Source organism: Taudactylus pleione, unplaced genomic scaffold (assembly GCF_031769625.1).
Source record: "Taudactylus pleione unplaced genomic scaffold, aTauple2 ptg001017l, whole genome shotgun sequence".
In the NCBI taxonomy this organism is placed as follows: domain Eukaryota; kingdom Metazoa; phylum Chordata; class Amphibia; order Anura; family Myobatrachidae; genus Taudactylus; species Taudactylus pleione.
The window spans coordinates 617,271-637,577 of record NW_028285418.1 but is presented as its reverse complement, the minus strand read 5'-3'; positions in this window follow the sequence as shown (position 1 = coordinate 637,577).

The window sequence follows — 20,307 nt, the reverse complement described above, 5'->3', positions numbered from 1 at the left end:
CTACTTATGTCAGGGAAAACTATTTTTGTTTTTGAAAAAAAGAATGAGCAGAACGTATATTAGAACTACAAAATTTATTTACAAAACGAAAATAAACAAAAAAAACTACTGGCGAAGGATGCCAGACAGCCGGTCAAGGGCCACAAGAATGCCAATGACATGTTGGCGCATCTGGCCAACACAATCGTCCACCTCTTGTCGACGCCTCTGTTCCTCTGTGGGTGAGAAAAGTGTGTGGATTAATAAAACAATAGGGAATCTACATTAAAAAAACAAAAACACAACGAAATCACTCCTAAACCGAAAAAAGAAAAACCAAAACAAAAAGGGGGTGCTGCCAAAAATACAAGGCCTATGTACAAATTCACACAGGTGTGATATGTGTATGTTGAAATCAGCAGGAAGAGGTAAAGGCAAACTGCTAAATCACCAAAAGTAAACCAAACAAGCATGAATAAAGGCACGACACATGATTACATACAAACAGTTTGTGGTTAAAAAAAATGAGAAAGAAAAACATACCGGGAGCCAAAACGGGAGCTCCGGAAGTCCCTCCATGTTCCTCCTCGGAGGAGCCTTCATTCCCCAAAGAACGGGGAGGGGTAATGATGGACTCCGGGGAGGGGGTAATTGGAAGAGGGGTGGGTGGAGGAGAGGGGGAAGTGGGACGGAGGGGAAGGAGGCCCGACAGTTCCGGGAGAGGGTCTGGGAAGGCTGGGGAGGAGTGGGGTATAGGGGAAATATTTGGGGTGGAGTGTTGGCTGGGGGTTGGGGATAGTGGCCGGGAACGCCGTCTGGCCGGACGGTGACGGCGTAGTCTTGGCTGTCCTCCTAAAATATGTCAAACAAATTGAGGTTAGTTTCTGGGCAAATCCGGGGCCCAAATAAAAAAAAAAAAAACAGCAACAAAAAACATGCAAAAAGGAGTAGAATGAAAAAAACAGAAATAGAGGGAAAACAAGCACACGCTGATATGAGGACAAATAATTAATAGGACAGACAGGAAAACATGCACACGCAGATATGAGGACAAATAATTAATAGGACAGACAGGAAAACATGCACACGCAGATATGAGGACAAATAATTAATAGGACAGACAGGAAAACATGCACACGCAGATATGAGGACAAATAATTAATAGGACAGACAGGAAAACATGCACACGCAGATATGAGGACAAATAATTAATAGGACAGACAGGAAAACATGCACACGTAGATATGAGGACAAATAATTAATAGGACAGACAGGAAAACATGCACACGCAGATATGAGGACAAATAATTAATAGGACAGACAGGAAAACATGCACACGCAGATATGAGGACAAATAATTAATAGGACAGACAGGAAAACATGCACACGCAGATATGAGGACAAATAATTAATAGGACAGACAGGAAAACATGCACACGCAGTTTGCCCCACAAACACAAACATGAAAACCACAATACATAACACTTACTTTCAAGGATCTGCATGCGAAAGCATGCCAGCAAGCGGGGCGTTCGCCGTTGCAGGTCTGACCACCTGCGCTCCAGCTGCCCGATGTTGCGGCGTGAACCCAACGACCACAGGCGGGACCGTGCCTCCGCATACGCGGAGCGCTTCTGCCGGTTGGTGATGGGTGGAGGCTGGCTGGTGATCCGCCTATCCATCACCTCCGTAAGCACCAGCAGCTCGCGCCTGGTGAATGCGGAGGCTCTCATGATGGCAATGGAGTTTTTCATACAAAACATTTTTGATAAAGTGTGCCAAAAATTTCTGATTGGCTAATGTATTTTGGAAATTAACAGGAGCAATTTTATTGGTTAGTGTATGAGTCATGTGTTCAACAGGGCCAGAAATCTCTGGAGAGTTATGATAGGCTTGATGCAGTGACATGCGTTTGCAAATTTAAATAAAGAAATGAACCCCGGAAAATATGCGGGGATCCACAGCAATAGAACAATTGTTTAATTGTGGTTCACATGTTTTTTGAACAATAAAAGCGAATGTTCCATCCGTACGTATTCTGCGGGTAAACACAAACACGGACAAGAGTAAAGTTTCTTGCATTGTGTTGAAAAAAAAAAAAAAATTAAGCTAGTTGATACATTGATTGGCATGATACGATTGAGGGAGGTAGGCAGAATAAAGGAGCAGGTAATCGACATCTGACAAGGCCACTTCCGGTTTCACTTGTGCGTGCGTTCCCTTCAAGCCATTTCGGGGATGTACGCTCGCTATTTCGCACGCTCGTTAGTTAGAGGAGGGGTCGCCTGAGTTTAGGGAGGAATTTTAGATGCGAACGAAAATACGAGCGAGCCATTGAATTTAAATAATTTTGTACGTACGCCTAACGTACGTGCGCCCGCTTGCGAGTGGGTCTGAATGAGGGCCTTAATTAGTACCTTGGTCAATTTGATTTAACTATCTGGACTCAAGCATGGATATCCTTATAACCTGGACTGTAATGGCAGAGTTTGGGAAAGTCTGGGCTAAGGAATGGTGGAATTCCTATGTACAGAATACCCATGTTACCAAATAACGTGGAGATCAGAGTGACTTATTTGATTAAATAAAATATAAGGTTAATAAGCACAGCAGACTAAGGGGCCTATTTATCAAAAAGATTTATCATACGCAATGAGTGATAAAACTCATTGTGTATGATAATGGTGCTCCAGCCAATCAGCCCCCAACTGTCACCTGTTTGAAAAATGACAGTTGGGAGCTAATTGGCTGGAGCACTATTTATCACATGCAACGAGTTTTAAAACTCAGTGATAAATGAGGTCCTGAGTGGAATATTTATTTATTTATGTTCCGTTCCATTAGTCACATTAACAAATAACTCTCAGTAGAGGGCTCAAGTCCCTGGACAAGGAGGTTTCACTGCTCTTGCACAGATCTGCTTTTCCCCAATCTCTAGATCCTGCAATGGAGTCAGTACCGCCACTGGTCTTACGCCTCCAGCATTACAGACTGCAAACAATCGCCATTGTACAGATGCCACTTCTCAACTGTAAAATGTTATATGCAAAGTTCCTCCAGGTGCTCAGCTCCAGGAGTGTTCTTCCATTAGCATCACCATCTTAGTGATCAGCTGGGGCAATACTGGGCCAAACGATGACCCTCCAGGTAAAGCTGCATACACACACAACGATTTAGTAAATGAACGATTTTAGTAAACTATTTTCGTTCAATTTTTCAAGGGAAAAATGAACGAAAACCGTTTACTAAAATCATTCATTTACTAAATGTAATGAACGATTTTTTTGAACTACAAACGATTTTTGCATATTCCCTTACATGAAAATCATTGAGTTGGTCAGTCTGACTGAACTACAAGCTACAAACATGAATGCGCATGAACGATAATCGTTCACCATTTTAACTCAGAAAGTGAACGATTTTTTCAAAGATTGAACGATATCGCTATCGATAATCGTTCAAAAAATCGTTGCGTGTGTATGCACCTTAAGAAATACATCAGTGACTACATACAGGTGATGCACTGTGAGAACAGCCAGGCACCATAGGTGTGTAACTTATCATTCTTCTGTTTTGGATGTGAAATTAAACAAACCACTATATAAATAATAAACGATAAAAACAATCATGAAATCAGTAAGTAAGTAAATAAATAAATTAAAAAAAAGTACACAGCTGAATGAATGAATTACGTATGTACTGGTGAATGTATTTTTTTAACTAGATGAATCGCAAACCATGTGATGTCGTCAATGATTTCCCTTCATCTTCCTGGCAACTCCCCGGCACTTCCGGACATATAAATATCGTGCTTTAAACTGTGCAATCTGACCAACGACCTATTGTGCGTCCTTAACGATTTCCAGTGCGTCGGTAACGAGATTGCCTGATCTTACTGCATGTACAGTAGCTAGAATCTGAGGATACGATAAATGACCAGCGGGACCGCGCATGTGGATCGTTATCGTTCGTGGACACTGCACGATTTGTCGTTCCGATGCATCGGAAATGCACAAATCGTGCAAAAATAATCATCTAGTGTGTAGGCACCTTTAGATATATTAGGATCAACCCTATAAATTCCCTCGTGGCGTGAGTAATTGCGGTAACAGATAATAAAATGAATAATAAAATATATATTAATTTATAAAATACGTAAAAAAACACATTGGGCCTGATTCAGAACATATCGCAAATACGATTGCTGCTGCGATTACGCACGTAGTCTCACTGCGAAAATATGCTAATGTCAGTGATCGCTATGCCGTCGCAGCACAACATAAGGACGCCCACTTCCCCTTACACACGTCCGTAATATTTTGCAAGTCTGCAAAAACATCAAGTAACATCGGAGCCTCACTTGCACAGGGTCAGACCTTACTCAGAAATTGCTAACCTTCCGATACGCAGTGAGAGCTCAGGCTGCCTATGCCATCGCAGTGGCTAATTGATGCACGCCCCTGTAACGGCGTTCAAATGCACTGGCACGCCTTCGTTTTGTCGACCACTCCCCTTCACCACCCCCAGACAGTCACTTCCTGTCAATCACTCTGCGATGGGTCTGCGTGATGTCTGCGATCGCAGTGTGAGAAATAAAGTAATAACAATCAGCTTCTAACTGTCACTTTACAGGCTGTGGGCCTGATTCAGACCCGTTCGCTATATGCGTGCGCTCGCATGTGGCCCAATGTTCTGCGTACGCTTCGTTTTGCTCGTGCGCGAACTACTCACTGCGATTGCATACCGCTCGCCCTGCAAAGACAGCCCAGTGTAATGAGTGACAGGAGAGACCGTTTGTGGGTGGTAATGGGCAGGATACTAATAACGGTGGGTTGGAGATGCAAATGCCGGCGTGCCAAGGTGTTCCAACACCGTTTTAGAGGCATGCATAATTAACAGGCAGCGTCATAGTACACGTCACTTGCCTTTTTTTTACACTGAGTTCCTTGCAGTGCTTGCGGTTAGTTAAAGCTACCTCAAGCACTGCGTTCACATCGATGTACCAGTGTTTTAATACACTTCCTGGAGATGACGTGGTGCATACACAAAGTGGCCGCTCGCTAATACATGGTGGCGTGCTTATGCCGTGGTGAGCGATCGCTTCCCGTGGCGTAACTTTGACAATTTTGCATACGCATTCAGCGAGCGTACGCAGATAGCTAACGGGTCTGAATCAGGCCCTGTGTTTGAAAAATGACAGTTAGGAACTGATTGGTTGGTTCTTTGGGCCTGATTCAGAGCCGGATGCTCTTTCAGAGCGCTCGCTCTGAATCAGTGCCCGCCTATTGTATTTTTAGAGCGGCCTCCTGGCCGCTCCCATAGCTGGGGGTGACCACCCACAGCTAGTGAGAGCGGCCAGGATGATGGCCCTTGTGGCCCTTGCGACGAGACCCTTGTGGGTCGTCTTACAGAGCAAGAAGTCCACCCACTGACATAACTTGTGATGTCAGTGGGGCCAGCCATGGGAACGCCTCCGTCTGGGCAGCCACGCCCCCGGTCACTCAACATCGACAGCACGCCCCCTTTGTAGCGAGCCCCGGAGCGACGGCTTGCCCATCGCTATCCGGGTCTTGCGCATGTGCACAATGGAGCCGCCTCAGTCGTGCGCATGCGCACTGGGCCAACATCGACCCTCTTGCGAGCGCTCGCGAGCGAGTCTGAATCAGGCCCTTTATCTCTCTCCACTTTATCTTTCTCCAACCTTCGATAAATCTCCCCCAATATTTTTAAATAAAACCAATTTGATCTCTAAAATTAGGGCGGCAGCAAGAACTGCGACAGAAAAATGGTAATTGTACCTGCAAATATTAAGGATTCCCCAGATGTACTATTGAGGGATTGCAGAAGGTATCTAGGATATCCTGCTGCGGTACCTCCATTTTCATCTGCATATGCAACCCCCATAGATTTCTATGGAGACGGCTGTGCTGCCGGATTTACCAAGCGAACTTAGGGCCTGATTCAGAGCCGGACGCTATTTGCGGTCGTTCGTTCTGAAAAAAGGGGTGGCTATTCAAATGAACCGTTCGCTCTTTGCGATCTGTTCACACCTCTATGTCTGAACGAGCGAACAAAACTTGCGGTCGTTTTTTTGGAAACTACGCTCCCTGGCCGCTCGCATCCTACGTCATGTCCACTATTTATTAGATTAATCGAGTACATCGACCAGTGTATGAACTGCTCGCTATTCTTGTGGTTGGTTTTTCCTACCGCAATCTTGCGAGCAGTTCTGACTATAAAATAACCCAGTGACGTGGTCAATGACGCTGCTGTATTAATTATGCACACCCATAAAATGCCCGTTTTGACCTTTAAGCACGCCTGCGTTCGGATCTCCACTCCCCGTTTTCAAGCACCTTCCCCTGTTATCACCCACATACGCCTCCTCCTGTTACTCGAAATAGCAGGCATTCGCTATTTAGCGAACAAATGATTTTCGGCCGCACTGACTGGTTCGCGCATGCGTATTACGATCCGTACGCATGCGCAGTTGGGCAAACATCGCTCGGAACGAACGAGTGGCCGCTTACGAGCGGCTCTGAATCAGGCCCTTAGCCCCAATAGGATAATGCCATCCCCAGATTTTGCAACTGGTGACGGCACCTGGTGCTGCATGTGTTGGCCAGCTGCCGCTCTTGAGCATCGGCTTGCGGGGGAACAAACCAGGAAGCCGTATGAACGCTTTATGCTATCACACTGCTTCCAGCTCTTGGCCAGGACGGGCTCTTTATTTCAGCCTGGTTCCTGGCGAGATTTTATTAGTGAATTCACTTGAAAATATTAATTTCTACATTCCGAATTTATGTGAAAAATATTTATCACATCCACATTTATAATGTGATTGCGATAAATATGACCCAAAGTCAGGGACCAGGTATTAGTAAATGGGCTAATATCAGAAGTGAGAAAAAACAGCATTTGCCACTATGGGCCATATTCAATTTGAGGCGAAAAGTCCGTTGCCGGACTTTTCGCCGTCATCTGATCTTTTCTGGGGGAAAAAGTATCGGGCGTGTGCCCGCGTATCCCCGTATTCAATTTGAAATGGGCAAAAACGGGACCCGGCAAAAAGGTAAGTAGCGAAAAGTCCTGTCACTTTTGGGGAAATTAGCCTGTCACCCCCCAAAAGATGCACTAACATGAGGGATCACTATGGGTACCCCGAAAAGCCATGTTAAAGGTATTTGGGGTCTTTAAACGGTCTCTACAGGTGCTTTTATGCGTCTTTGACAAATAAGAATAGCATTTAACAAAAAAAATTTGGGAAAATAACTAGTCCCATCAAATTTGGGGTACATGAAAATGGGTGCAAGCATATTTTTAAGTCCCCAAAATGAACTTTTACAAATCGTTAAAAATCCACCTGCCGCAACCAACCGTATTTAAAAAAAAACACCTGGGGCATACTTGGGACCCCCCCCCCCCCCACAGTCTATTTTGTTAGTTTAAAAGTTTGTACTACAACTTTTTTTTTCGCCCCCAAAACGAAAGCGGAAACGAAAAGTGAAAACTGCAAAAATGACGTCATCGGCGATAAAGTATCGCCGATAACGGGTTTTACCAGCCTAATTGAATATGGCCCTATAATGGAACAAACAATCAAAGAAAATTCTAAACAAGCTGGTAAGCGTTACATAGCTCGGTTTGCAGGCGAGTAGTAGGATAAAGGGATATTTTACAAACAAATGAAATGATATTAAATAACAAATATAGGGCCTGATTCAGAGCCGCTCGTAAGCGGCCTCTCGTTCGCTCCGAGCGATGTTTGCCCAACTGAGCATGCGTACGGATAGTTATACGCATGTGCGAACCAGTCAGTGCGGTCGAAATTCATGTGCTCGCAAAATAGCGCATGCCTGATAATTTGAGTGACAGGAGGAGGCGTATGTGGGTGGTAACAGGGGAAGGTGCTTGAAAACGGGGAGTGGAGATCAGAACGCAGGCGTGCTTAAAGGTCAAAACGGGCGTTTTAAGGGTGTGCATAATTAATACAGCAGCGTCAATGACCACGTCACTGGGTTATTTTATAGCCAGAACTGCTCGCAAGATTGTGGTAGCAAAAACCAACCCCAAGAATAGCGAGCAGTTCATACGATGGTCGATGTACTCGATTAATCTAATAAATAGCGGCCAGGGGGCGTATATTTCCAAAAAAACGACCGCAAGTTTTGTTCGCTCGTTCAGACCTAGAGGCGTGAACAGACCGCAAAGAGCGAACAATTCATTTGAATAGCCACCCCTTTTTTCTGAACGAACGACCGCAAATAGCGTCCGGCTCTGAATGAGGTCCATACATTGTTGCTGTTACTTTAGCGTACATTGTGGGAAGTAACGAAAAAGAGATGGACGAAAAAACGATAAAGATCCTGTATCTCCTTCCTCTCGCCAAGTGCCGGATCACCCGGCTTGGATTCATTTAGCAGAAAACCAGCAGCTTCTGTTAGTGTCTCAGGCACAAGAGCCCTTCCCCTGCCTCAGCAGCAGCAAATAGCAGGCGGGTGGAAATAATGGTCCTTCGCAGGAACATCATTATATGTACATTATGTGCGGGCTGTTACATTGTTAAAAGGCCTTTATTTTTAACTTCTGTTCATCTGTTCTCCATTATTGGAGAAGATGAGAAACCATAGGAGATGGAAGAGTAGCAGAGGGTAATTATACATTTTACAGAAAGGTATTCTTCATCATGGAATTAGAACAGCATCCGGATAGCAGCTATGCACAAAGCTACGTGGACAGTCTTTATTACTGGGAGACTAGACTCATTTACACACAAAAAAACACACGCACACAGGGTTTTGCTGGATTAACTCTTTCAGTTCTCTGCTGTTTATAATTACGGAAGAGTTTCAGAAATGTCCCCCATGCCTATTCTGTGTATAGTGATAGTATGTTAATAGATAACACGGAGCTAAAAGCTGCTGGTTACCAACAGTTTGCCATGCAAAATTATTTTATTACTGTAGGGTGAGAGGTATCAAACCTTGGAGAGAGATAAAGTACCAATCAATCAGCTCCTAACTGTCACTTTACAGGCTGTGTTCGAAAAATGACAGGAACTGATTGGTTGGTACTTTATCTATTTATCTATCTAATTTATCTCTCTCCGGTGTTTGATACATCTTCCCCATAGTCTTCTAGTCTTTGTGATATGTTTCTCCGGGTTGGGTATGGGATGCTGCTGCTCAGAATCCTGACACCGGTATCCTGACTGGGTCACAATGCCTACACCTACCGGTAAGTAGGCTAGCCCAAACCTCCCTTCCCACAGTCTAAATCTAACCCCCCCAACCTAAATCTAACCCTCCCCCCCACAGCCACCCGCAGCCTATGCCTAAACCTCCCCCCCGACAGCCTAACCCAATCCCTCCCCCATAACCCCAATACTTAATGTCGGGATGTCGGCTCCGGATTCTGACTGTCGTTGGGACTCCTGCACCGGAATTCTGTGCGCCGACATCCTAACTGCTGGGATCATAACTACATCCTGTTTCTCCCATTTCTGGCAAGAGAACAAAAGGGATAATTTGTGAACTCAAAGTTCCAAACTTATAACAAAGAAAAAAAACAAAGAATCCACCAGACGGTGGGTCCCTCTGGAGGTAGGCGGGCCCTTCTTCCATCTGCAGCCACCATCACGCACGGCATTCTGGGAGGGTTGCTTGGAGACTGTGACTCCTGAGTTGGAGCCGGCTGCGGGGAACAGCGGGCAAGGTGATGGCAGTCTCTGCAGGCAGGTAAGTGTGGGCAGGCGCCGTCAAAACTGACGGCGCCCGCCCACACTTACCTACCGGCTGGGTTACTGCGGCCTGCGCCCTGGGCAGATGCCCTACTTGCCCGCGCCTAAAACCGCCACTGGCTGTATGTGACACCTGATCAGTGGGAGGGAAGGCTCTGACACACCCACAGCTATAGCGAGCGTCCATGATGATGGTCCAAAAAAAGGTAGGAGGGCTCTGATTCAGAGCGAGCACTCTATTCAGAGCGTTCAGCTCTGAATCAGGCCCTCAGTCAGAAGCATTAGCACTGTAGGATTGGGGTGGGAGGGGGGGCGATCGTATGGCTACCAGTGTGTCTGTTTACTAACTGCATTGGTCAGATAGCCCTTCCCCTCCCTCCCCTCCCTCATTGTCCATCGCGACCATCGGGCTTGCGATGGAGACCCTGCGGTAGGGTCTCACTGCCGCAAGCCCTGGAGTGATTTTAGCTCCCACTGACATCACTAGTGATGTCAGTGGGGCCGGCTTGAGACGGTAGGCGTTCCCATGGGAACGCCTCCGTCTGGCAGGCACGCCCCCGGCACGCCCACCAAAGGGGGCGTGCTGTCAATCAACATCGACAGCACACCCCCTTTGGTGCGAGACCCGGATCGATGGTGAGCCCGTCGCTCGCCGGGTCTCGCGCATGCGCACGACGGAGCTCCCTCCATCTTATCGCAGTGGGGAACATCGACCCGCTTGCGAGCGTCCTGCCACTCGCGAGCAGGTCTGAATGACCCCCTGAGAGATCAGCAGCAGCGCAGACTTTGATAGATAGAACTGGCCACGTGTGGCACCCGGGCGGCAATAGTGCCCCCCTCGGCCCGCACCCCTGGCGAATGCCATCCTGGCCAATAGGAAGATACACCCCTGTGTGATTTATGACGAATCTGCATTTCCGTACTGTGCTTGCGCACAAAATGACGCTTCCATTCGTATGCAGAATTGTTGGCATCTTGTGCTTATTACACCTAACGCTTTGGAGAAGCAGGACGGGGGTGGAAAGGGGCATGCAAGCATAGACAGTACAGTAATGGCGTGTTCACATAATAGCGACTCAGTCTGACCTAGACATAGGTGCACATGTGCCTGTCTTATGCCTCAGGCAGCTGCTTCTGATTGGCTGGTTATGTCCTGATCCCTCCCACTGTATATAAATTACCGTGGCTTCTATATTATGAAGTTATAATGTTATATTAAATATTTGCATTATTTGGTATTTAAATGGCAGTTTAGAATATTCCTATTGTCCAGTTAAAAGTAAGTTCAACAGGCGTTTGCATTAAACTGAATTTTATTTTGTATCTGTGCCTGTATTTAATTGTATTTTACAGGGCAAATGTTACTTTCACATTTATTAATAACTTCAGACACTTGAAGGCTGAGGCTCCTGGTATTAGCACCCATCTGCCCTTAGGTGATTTTAATCAGCACAGGTCCTTGCATTGCTGTCTACATATTAGACTGAGCACTATTATGGTAAGTCCTTGCTACACTGATATAATGTGTTAGTACTGGTGATGCTAGGGACCAATCTGATGGGCTCCATCTTGACGTGGTGGATGGGCGAGCATTTTTGGCCAAATGTGGTAAGAACCTCTCTTGTACTCCATGTTAATTGTATAGTTTATCAAAATGATTCTATCAGTATTCTTATTGCTTAGAGTGTGCACCTGCATTTCTTTTTCCTTTTTCCTGCATAGTATTACATCATGGGCCTGAATGAAAGGTGCTCGCAGTTGCAGCCGCTGGAGTGTATGTTTGCGGAGTCGTGGCCACAATAATATAAAGTTTCAGCCTTCCCCTTGCGTACTAGCATGCACCTGAATGAGCAAGCACTGAGACCTCTACTATTAGAGTCTCTACACACTGTAACACCGCCGGCGATTCTTGGCACGCCACCATTGGCGCAACAACGCCTGCACTATCAACACTTGCTCCATCTCTATGACAGGTGCAGTGTGTCTGCCTGAACCTGATCTCTGTAGCTGCGCTTTTGCGGCAGGTTCTCCTGATGAAGTCCCTGTAAGACGAAACGCGTTGGATTATTGGATGTTTCTATTATTAGCTTCCTGTTAATAGCAGCCTTTCTGGGGTGATTGATGGACGCATTTTTTATTCCTCCATTATTGGTTAATTAAATAACTTTTTAATGGTACTGCGCGGGGCGTCTTTAGAGAGGAGGAGGCCCGTGTGCATCCCCCTCCTCTCACTCCGGTGTCCGTCAGCCAGCTGACGTGGCTAGCCGGACACCGCAGAATCAATAGACTCTGGGTACTAGAATGTGCCCAGGGTCTATTGTGCATGCACAGATCGCAGCGGAAATGCGGCCACCATTTTCCCGGCGATCTCACAGCGCATGCGCAAAATGCGTATTTATTTATTGCACTGTTGCGGTCTTATATAATTGTATTATCAAAAATACTACACCCAGTAGGCGCCATCCCCCCCCACTTTACCTGTTCAGCATTTATGATGTTGACATTTTGCCCATGTCAACATCATAACTGCCAGCAATCTAGTGTTGACATTATGATTGTAAACAAGTGTTCGGTATGTTAGCCCTGTCAGGATCCAGGCATCGGGATTATGACTGCCTGGGTCCCGTGTGTCGGTGTTATATACCGATTCCGTATTTTTTGGTAGAGACCTTTCCCCCTGCTGTATAGTGTACACATTTATGCAGCTTTCATATGAATGTCATGAGATCAAATAAAATTGTCTCTTTCTGCTACATTGTGTATATACCAGCACATAATTTCTTTTGGGATCTCCATTGATTTATTTTTTGGCTTAATCTTAAATGCAAATGGATTTTGTTTAATGTACCGTATTACATTTGTTCTGGAAAAAAAAAAAAAATTAACAATATTCACATTGGTCAATTGGAACCTACAATCATTGGCAAATCAGAACTTCCATGGGAGGGTGCCCAAATACTTACATGGGGGAGCCTATTTATTAAGTTTTGAGGCAGTACTCGTTCCACAGCAGCACAATACATAGCCTGTTCTAACCATCTCAGCATTTCTTATATATATGAAGGGTGTGGTTTGATCACATGTCTGTTCTGGGCAACTGGCAGCCCCCCCCCCCCCCCCACCTGTGCAAATCTTTGCCTGGTGCACTGATTGGATGAGAGGACAAATGGAGGCAGACATACACACAAATACCCACAATACAGAAGCAGGAACACACAAATACAGTGAAGGTATGGCGGTCCTCCTTCCCCTCACTAACAAGTGATGCCTTAATTGACAACTTGTCTAGCTCATGTAAACTACTACCCCCAGCGTAGTATCAAGAAATGTTTTTAAACATCTTTCATAGACCTTACTTTACACCCCATAGGCAATACTTAGCAGGCATTGCTTCTTCACACAACTGTTTACGTTGTCAAAGCCCTCAGGCAGATTTCCTCCATTGTTACTAGTGTTGCCAATTACTCGTCAATTTTGGCTGGCAGTTAGGAAGGTCACTCTTGATAATTTGGTAAACTGCAGTATATCCCATTCACAGCAGAATGGGCTATATTTGGGATGGTACCCTCCACACAGAACTGCAAGGGGATGTAAAAAGCTGCTCTTAGCTATTACTGCTGCTGCTCGAAAAGTTATTTTACAAAATTGGATTTCAGCCTCTCCTCCTTCATTGCTGATGTTTCAAACTAAATTATTCCATATTTTAAATATGGATTGGATGGAAACCTCATTGAATAAGGAGCGCTTGACCTCACGATTTTTTGACACATGGGAGAGCTACAACTCCACTTTACCTGGGGAACTTCAACATAGAATCGAGGATGTTTGAAAAATACACGATAAGTTTCACACACTTCACAGGATCATTTATAGCCGCAAAACTGGATCATCTGAATCATTCATATTGAATTCAATTAACAGCATACATTGATCCTATAAATTTTTTATATAGACACTTTTAGTATAGGCACATATCCACCACCAATATGTATGTTTCACTGTGTAAACAGCTTTTTCAAGGCTTGAAAATTTATATGTAGTCATATAAACTATAAAGCAGCAAAAGTCAGTAAAATCAAATTCACTCTGATTAATAAGTGTAAAGGTGCCTATCCCTAGACGATTAAAATGAGCGATTGAACGATAATGATATTGATATCGTTCGATAATCATTCGATAATCGTTTGAAAATCGTTTCAAAATTTGACATCCTTTAGACATCTATCATCGTGCAAACATGCTGGTCAACCTGACGATATCGTCAGGTTCAGCATGTTTGCAGATGATTGATTGTGCCTGCACTGAACAATATATCGTTCAGTGTGGGCACCCTGCAGTGTAGTGAACAACTGAACGTTAATGATATAATTATCGTTCAGTCTTTTCACTGTCGGGTAGTGGATACCCGCCTTAACATTGATGATACACTCCATGAGAGATTAATATCTGTGTATCCTAGGTTTGCTACACCGAGTATAATATGGCTTTTTAGATGACTGATACATATTATATTAAATTGTTTTGACTACATATTTAAGTGGCGACATAAATGAGAACTTTTCTTTCTGGCCCAGTCATAGGGCCTGATTCAGAGCCACTCGTAAGCGGCCGCTCGTTTGCTCCGAGCGATGTTTGCCCAACTGCGCTTGCATACGGATCGTTATACGCATGCGCGAACCAGTCAGTGCGGTCGAAATTAATGTGCTCGCAAAATAGCGAATGCCTGAAACTTTGAGTGATAGAAAGAGGCGTATGTGGGTGGTAACAGGGGAAGGTGCTTGAAAACGGGGAGTGGAGATCCGAACGCAGGCGTGCTTAAAGGTCAAAACGGACGTTTTATGGGTGTGCATAATTAAAACAGCAGCGTCATTGACCACGTCACTGGGTTATTTTATAGCCAGAACTGCTCGCAAAATTGTGGTAGCAAAAACCAACCACAAGCATAGCGAGCAGTTCATACGCTGGTCGATGTACTCGATTAATCTAATAAATAGCGGACATAACGTAGGATGCGAGCGGCCAGGGGGCATAGATTTCCAAAAAACGACCGCAAGTTTTGTTCGCTCGTTCAGACATAGAGGCGTGAACAGACCGAAAAGAGCGAACGGTTCATTTGAATAACCACCCCTATTTTCTGAACGAGCGAGCGCAAATAGCGTCCGGCTCTGAATCAGGCCCCTAGTTCATTCTATCTGAGCACAGATTAAATCCTTACCCAGTGAAATAACAGGAAGACAGTTTATTTTAACAAAGATACAATTGTTTCAATTATAATAACCAATTGTTACAACTACTGATATACTGTTAAGGGGTATCTATATACCCATCTCCTGATATACTGTTTAAACCACCCTCTGTATACAATAAAGGAACTCCCTAATCCTATAGCACAGTGTAATGATGTGTAAAAAATAAGGCAATAAAACAGCTCATACATTATTTGTGTCACTACACACCGGATTTGCCAATTTGGGAGATTGCATTGTACCAATTATACATTAAGTTGATTTTTGCAACTAAAGCTGAATACATATAACATTTGGGGGGTCACATTGTATGAATTATCCATCAGTTTTTTCTACAGCTAAGGCCAAAGTAAAACTGAATATCTCAACAGATGTGGTATGACTAAAAAGGATGTATGAAAATATACTCAAACAATAGGGGAGAAATAGCCTATTAATAGGTCTTATCTCCATTACTTAACATTAATAAAGATTATCCACAGCGTGACTCTAGATCAGGTGAACAGATTGTAATAAAGAAGGAACATTGGGCCTGATTCAGAGCCGCTCGTAAGCGGCCGCTCGTTCGCTCCGAGCGATGTTCGCAAATCTGCGCATGCGTATGGGTCGTAATGCGCATGCGCCAACCAGTCAGTGCGGTCGGAAAACGTGTGTTCGAAAAATTGCGAGTGCCTGCTAATTTGAGTGACAGGATGAGGCGTTTGTGGGTGGTAACAGGGGAAGGTGCTTGAAAACGGGGAGTGGTGATCCGAACGCAGGCGTGCCAAACGGTCAAAATGGGCGTTTTAAGGGTGTGCATAATTAACAAAGCAGCGTCATCGGCCACGTCACTTGGTTGTCTCTTAGCCTGAACTGTTCGCATGATTGCGGTAGGAAAATCCTACCACAAGCACTGCGAGCAGTTCAGACGCCTTTTGATGTACTCGATTAATCAAATAAATAGCGGAAATGACGTAGGATGCGAGCAGCTAAGGGGCGTCTTTACAAAATAGCGAGCGCATGTTTCGTTCGCTCGCTCAGACATAGAGGCGTCAACAGACCGCAAAGAGCGAGCGCTCAATTTAAAATGCCGATTCCTTTTTCTGAACGAGCGAGCGCAAATAGCGGCCGGCTCTGAATCAGGCCCATTATACAGCTGCATATTGATAAACCAACCTATGAATAAGACACAGTAGACAGGCACTTGTTTTATACACTCTTTATTCTTTGCACACAATTTATATGTATATATCTTTGTTTTTTCTTTGATTTTAACCTTAATATTTCACTGTTGACTTTGCCCTACCCAGTGGAAATGGGACAACAATTTTAAACATAATTCTATTAAAAGTGAAGTTTTACTTAATGTGGCTCTTGTGCGCCATATATCCCTTTTACACCAGAGCAAAAACCTGGGTTGTTGCTGGGTCTACCCGGGTCACAGCTCAGTGTAAAAGGGTCCCTGAAAAATAACCCGGGTCAAGTGACCCAGCAATCCAACCCAGGTAGCTACCAGGGTTGGACCCAGGAAGGACCTGGTTAATGGTGCAGTGTGAATGGTGCGACCCGGGTTGTCCGACCTGGGTCATACCTAAAATTAGCTAATTGGTGGTTGTGGAGCAGTCACCTCCCACTTTTTATGACCTCACAGCTTTAGCAGGGCAGACCTGGGTTCAGTGTGAACAGGGCTGACCTGGGAGTAACCCAGATCGAAGGTGCAGTGTAAATGGGGTCTGACCTGGGTCTGACCTGGGTTGGAACCATGGGCCTGATTCAGAGCCGGACGATATTTGCGCTCGCTTGTTCAGAAAAAGGGACCGGATATTTAAATTGAGCGCTCACTCTTTGCGGTCTGTTGACGCCTCTATGTCTGAGCGAGCGAACAAAACATGCGCTCGCTATTTTGTAAAGACGCCCCCTGGCCGCTCGCATCCTACGTCATCTCCGCTATTTATTAGATTAATCGAGTACATCGAAAGGTGTATGAACTGCTCGCAGTGCTTGTGGTAGGATTTTCCTACCGCAATCATGCGAACAGTTCAGGCTAAGAGACAACCAAGTGACGTGGCCGATGACGCTGCTTTGTTAATTATGCACACCCTTAAAATGCCCATTTTGACCATTTGGCACGCCTGCGTTGGGATCACCACTCCCCGTTTTCAAGCACCTTTTCCCCTGTTACCACCCACAAACGCCTCATCCTGTCACTCAAATTAGCAGGCACTCGCTATTTTGCGAGCGCTCGATTTCCGACCGCACTGACTGGTTGGCGCATGCGCATTACGACCCATACGCATGCGCAGATGTGCGAGCATCGCTCGGAGCGAACGAGCGGCCGCTTACGAGCGGCTCTGAATCAGGCCCCATGTCCAAAACCCCAGGTCAGACCTGGGTTTTTGGTGGAAAAGAGGTATGATATATACAACTACTCTCTTTTCTTCTACATTTCAAGTTTAATCCTGGTTGTTAAGGCTGCACCCCTGTCTGTGAGAATACCCGATATCACGCTATCTTACGGGGTCATTTAGTAATCAATAACTATCTACTATTAATTTGTGTGCAGATATTTGTTCTCAAAATTTTCCAGATTTTCTTATTACCAATTGTGGGGTCCGCATTGTAAAAAGAGAACATTATAAACATTTTCTACACTGGACAATTGGATAAAGGATAAATTATAATAGACCCATGGAATATTATGCATTGAATGCTCAGAGAGAGGGGTTAATACCTTTCATAATCTATGTTTCATTATAATTCACTCTAAATTCCATTGTCAGTAAATTCATTTCTGCTAACTTTTGTTGGCCCAGGGCTGGCCATTTCAGTGGTAGCTACTAATAGGACTTTGGTAGGGCAATTTCCTGAAGTAATTTCCATAGACAAGCAAGAGTGTTTATTTAACTATGGCAACTGTTGGAGCTGATGGTATACAGTTGGAAAAGAATACAGATGCCCCTTATTAGAAGCAGGCTGTGGAATTGTTCCTACACTTATGTCTTAGGCAGTTTTTACAATATATTCAAATAAAAGTAGACTTTTTACATACAGGAATGAAACAAAAGGTTATTGTTAACTGCAAAAATATTCCACTTTTACATCTATTTTTCAGATAAAAACACTCCATAGAAGAGTATTTTATGTTGACACTGTCACAAAATTGTACCATTAAGATTATGCTAACTAATTAAAATGAAATGTTGTCTGATTTTAATGAACACTTAGGAGATATTTACTAAAGTGCGGGGTTTTAGAAGTATAGATGTTGTCTGTAGCAACCAAGCAGATTCTACTTAACATCTATCTAACACCTTCTAGAAGATAATAGCTAGAATCTGGTTGGTTGCTATGGGCAACATCTCCATTTCTAAAATCTCTCACTTTAGTAAATATACCCCTTAGGGGCTGATGTGGAATTAGATGCATATACATTGAAAAAAATTACATAAAAATAGAGTAGTTGCCTGTATACTGTATGCAGGGTTGGAAAGTCGCTGGCATCTCAATATGCATCCAGCTTTACACGCGTAGCTGTATTATTATTATTAACAGTTTCTTTTATAGAGCAACATATTCTGTTGCGCTTTACAATTGAACACGTCAATAGAACAAAACTGGGTAATAACAGACAGATATATAGGTAGGAAGGCCCTGCTCGCAAGCTTATATTCTATAGGGAGGTAGGCACTGATACACAAGGATAGGTGCTATATATTGCATTTTGGTCCAGCCAGAATGCAGAGTTTCTTGGTAGGCTCTATGATCCAGTCACACAGAAATGTCAGCCAAAGGTAAGGAGGATGTGAAAGAAAGACAATGTGTGAGGTTATGTGTGTACTGTGAAAGGGGATGTAATTAGATATGGAAGCTATGAGGGTCACGTGGGCGGTTCTAGAATCTGGTAAGCTTGTCTGAAGAGGTAAGTTTTCAGGGAAAGCTTGAAGGTTTGGAGACTAGAGGAAAGTCTTATTGTGCATGGGAGGGCATTCCACAGGGGGTGCAGCCTGAAAAAAGTCCTGTAACTGTGAATGGGAGCAAGTAATGCGTGGGGATTATAGACGCATATCTTGTGCTGAGCGGAGTGGGCGGGGTGGGAGATTATTTGGGATGAGTGAAGAGATGTATGTTGGTGTGGTTTGGTTAATAGCCTTATGTGTAAGTAAAAGTATTTTGTATTGAATATGGTAGAAAACCGGTAACCAGTGGAGGGACTGACAGAGCGGAGCAGCAGACGATGAACGTTTAGTTAGGAAAATCAGCCTCGCAGGTACATTCATAATGGATTGTAGTGGTGAGAACCTGATTTGGGAAGACCGGTAAGGAGACTATTGTACTTGTCAATGCAGGAAATAATGAGTGCATGGATTAGAGTTTTTGCAGAGTCGCGTGAGATATGGTTGCATTTTGGATATGTTTTTTATGTAACATGATTTTGAGACAGATTTAATGTGGGGAACAAAGGACAGTTCAGAGTCAAGGATGACACCTAGGCAGTGAGCTTGTGGGGTGGGGCTGATTGTCAAGTTGTCAACAGTGATAGAGAGATCAGGTTGGTAACTGCTATTGGCCAGTGGAAATTTAATTAATTCTGTTTTGAATATATTAAGTATGAGGTGGCGAGATGACATCCAAGATGAAATGACAGAAAGACATTCAGTGACAAGAACCTGCACAGATGGTGACAAATCTGTGAAGGATAGGTAGATATGAGTATCATCCGCGTACAGATGATACTGAAAACCAAAAGAGCTGTTTAGTTTGCCAAGAGAGGTGGTACAGATTGAGAAAAGCAGAGGAACTAGGACTGAGCATTGCTTTACTCCAACTAATAGAGGTAGCGAAGAGGAGGCAGAATCAGAAAAACGAACAGTGAAAGAGTGATTAGATAGGTAGGATGAGAACCAAGAAAGGGCTGTGTCCTTAAAACCTAGGGATTGTAGTGTTTGTATGAGAAGAGAGTGGTCAACAGTGTAAAAAGCAGCAGAGAGATCTAGAAGAATTAGAAGTGAGTAATGGCCTTTAGCCTTGGCAGTGATCATTTACTACCTTAGTCAATGCTGTCTCTGTGGAGTGTTGGGAACAAAAGCCTGACTGAAGTGGGTCCAATAAGTTGTGTGAGTTAAGAAAGTGAAGTGGATGTAAACAAGTCTCTCAAGTAGCTTGGAGGGGCATGGGATCTGGGAGATGGGACGTTAACCTGAAAGAGTGTTAGGGTCAGAATTTTGTTTCTTCAGAATGGGATTAATCACTGCATGCATTAACAGAGATGGAAAGATGCCAGTAGAGAGAGAGAGAGAGATTACAGATTTTAGTTAGGGTTGTGATGAGCACAGGAGCCATAACTTTACTGATTTGTGAGGGTAT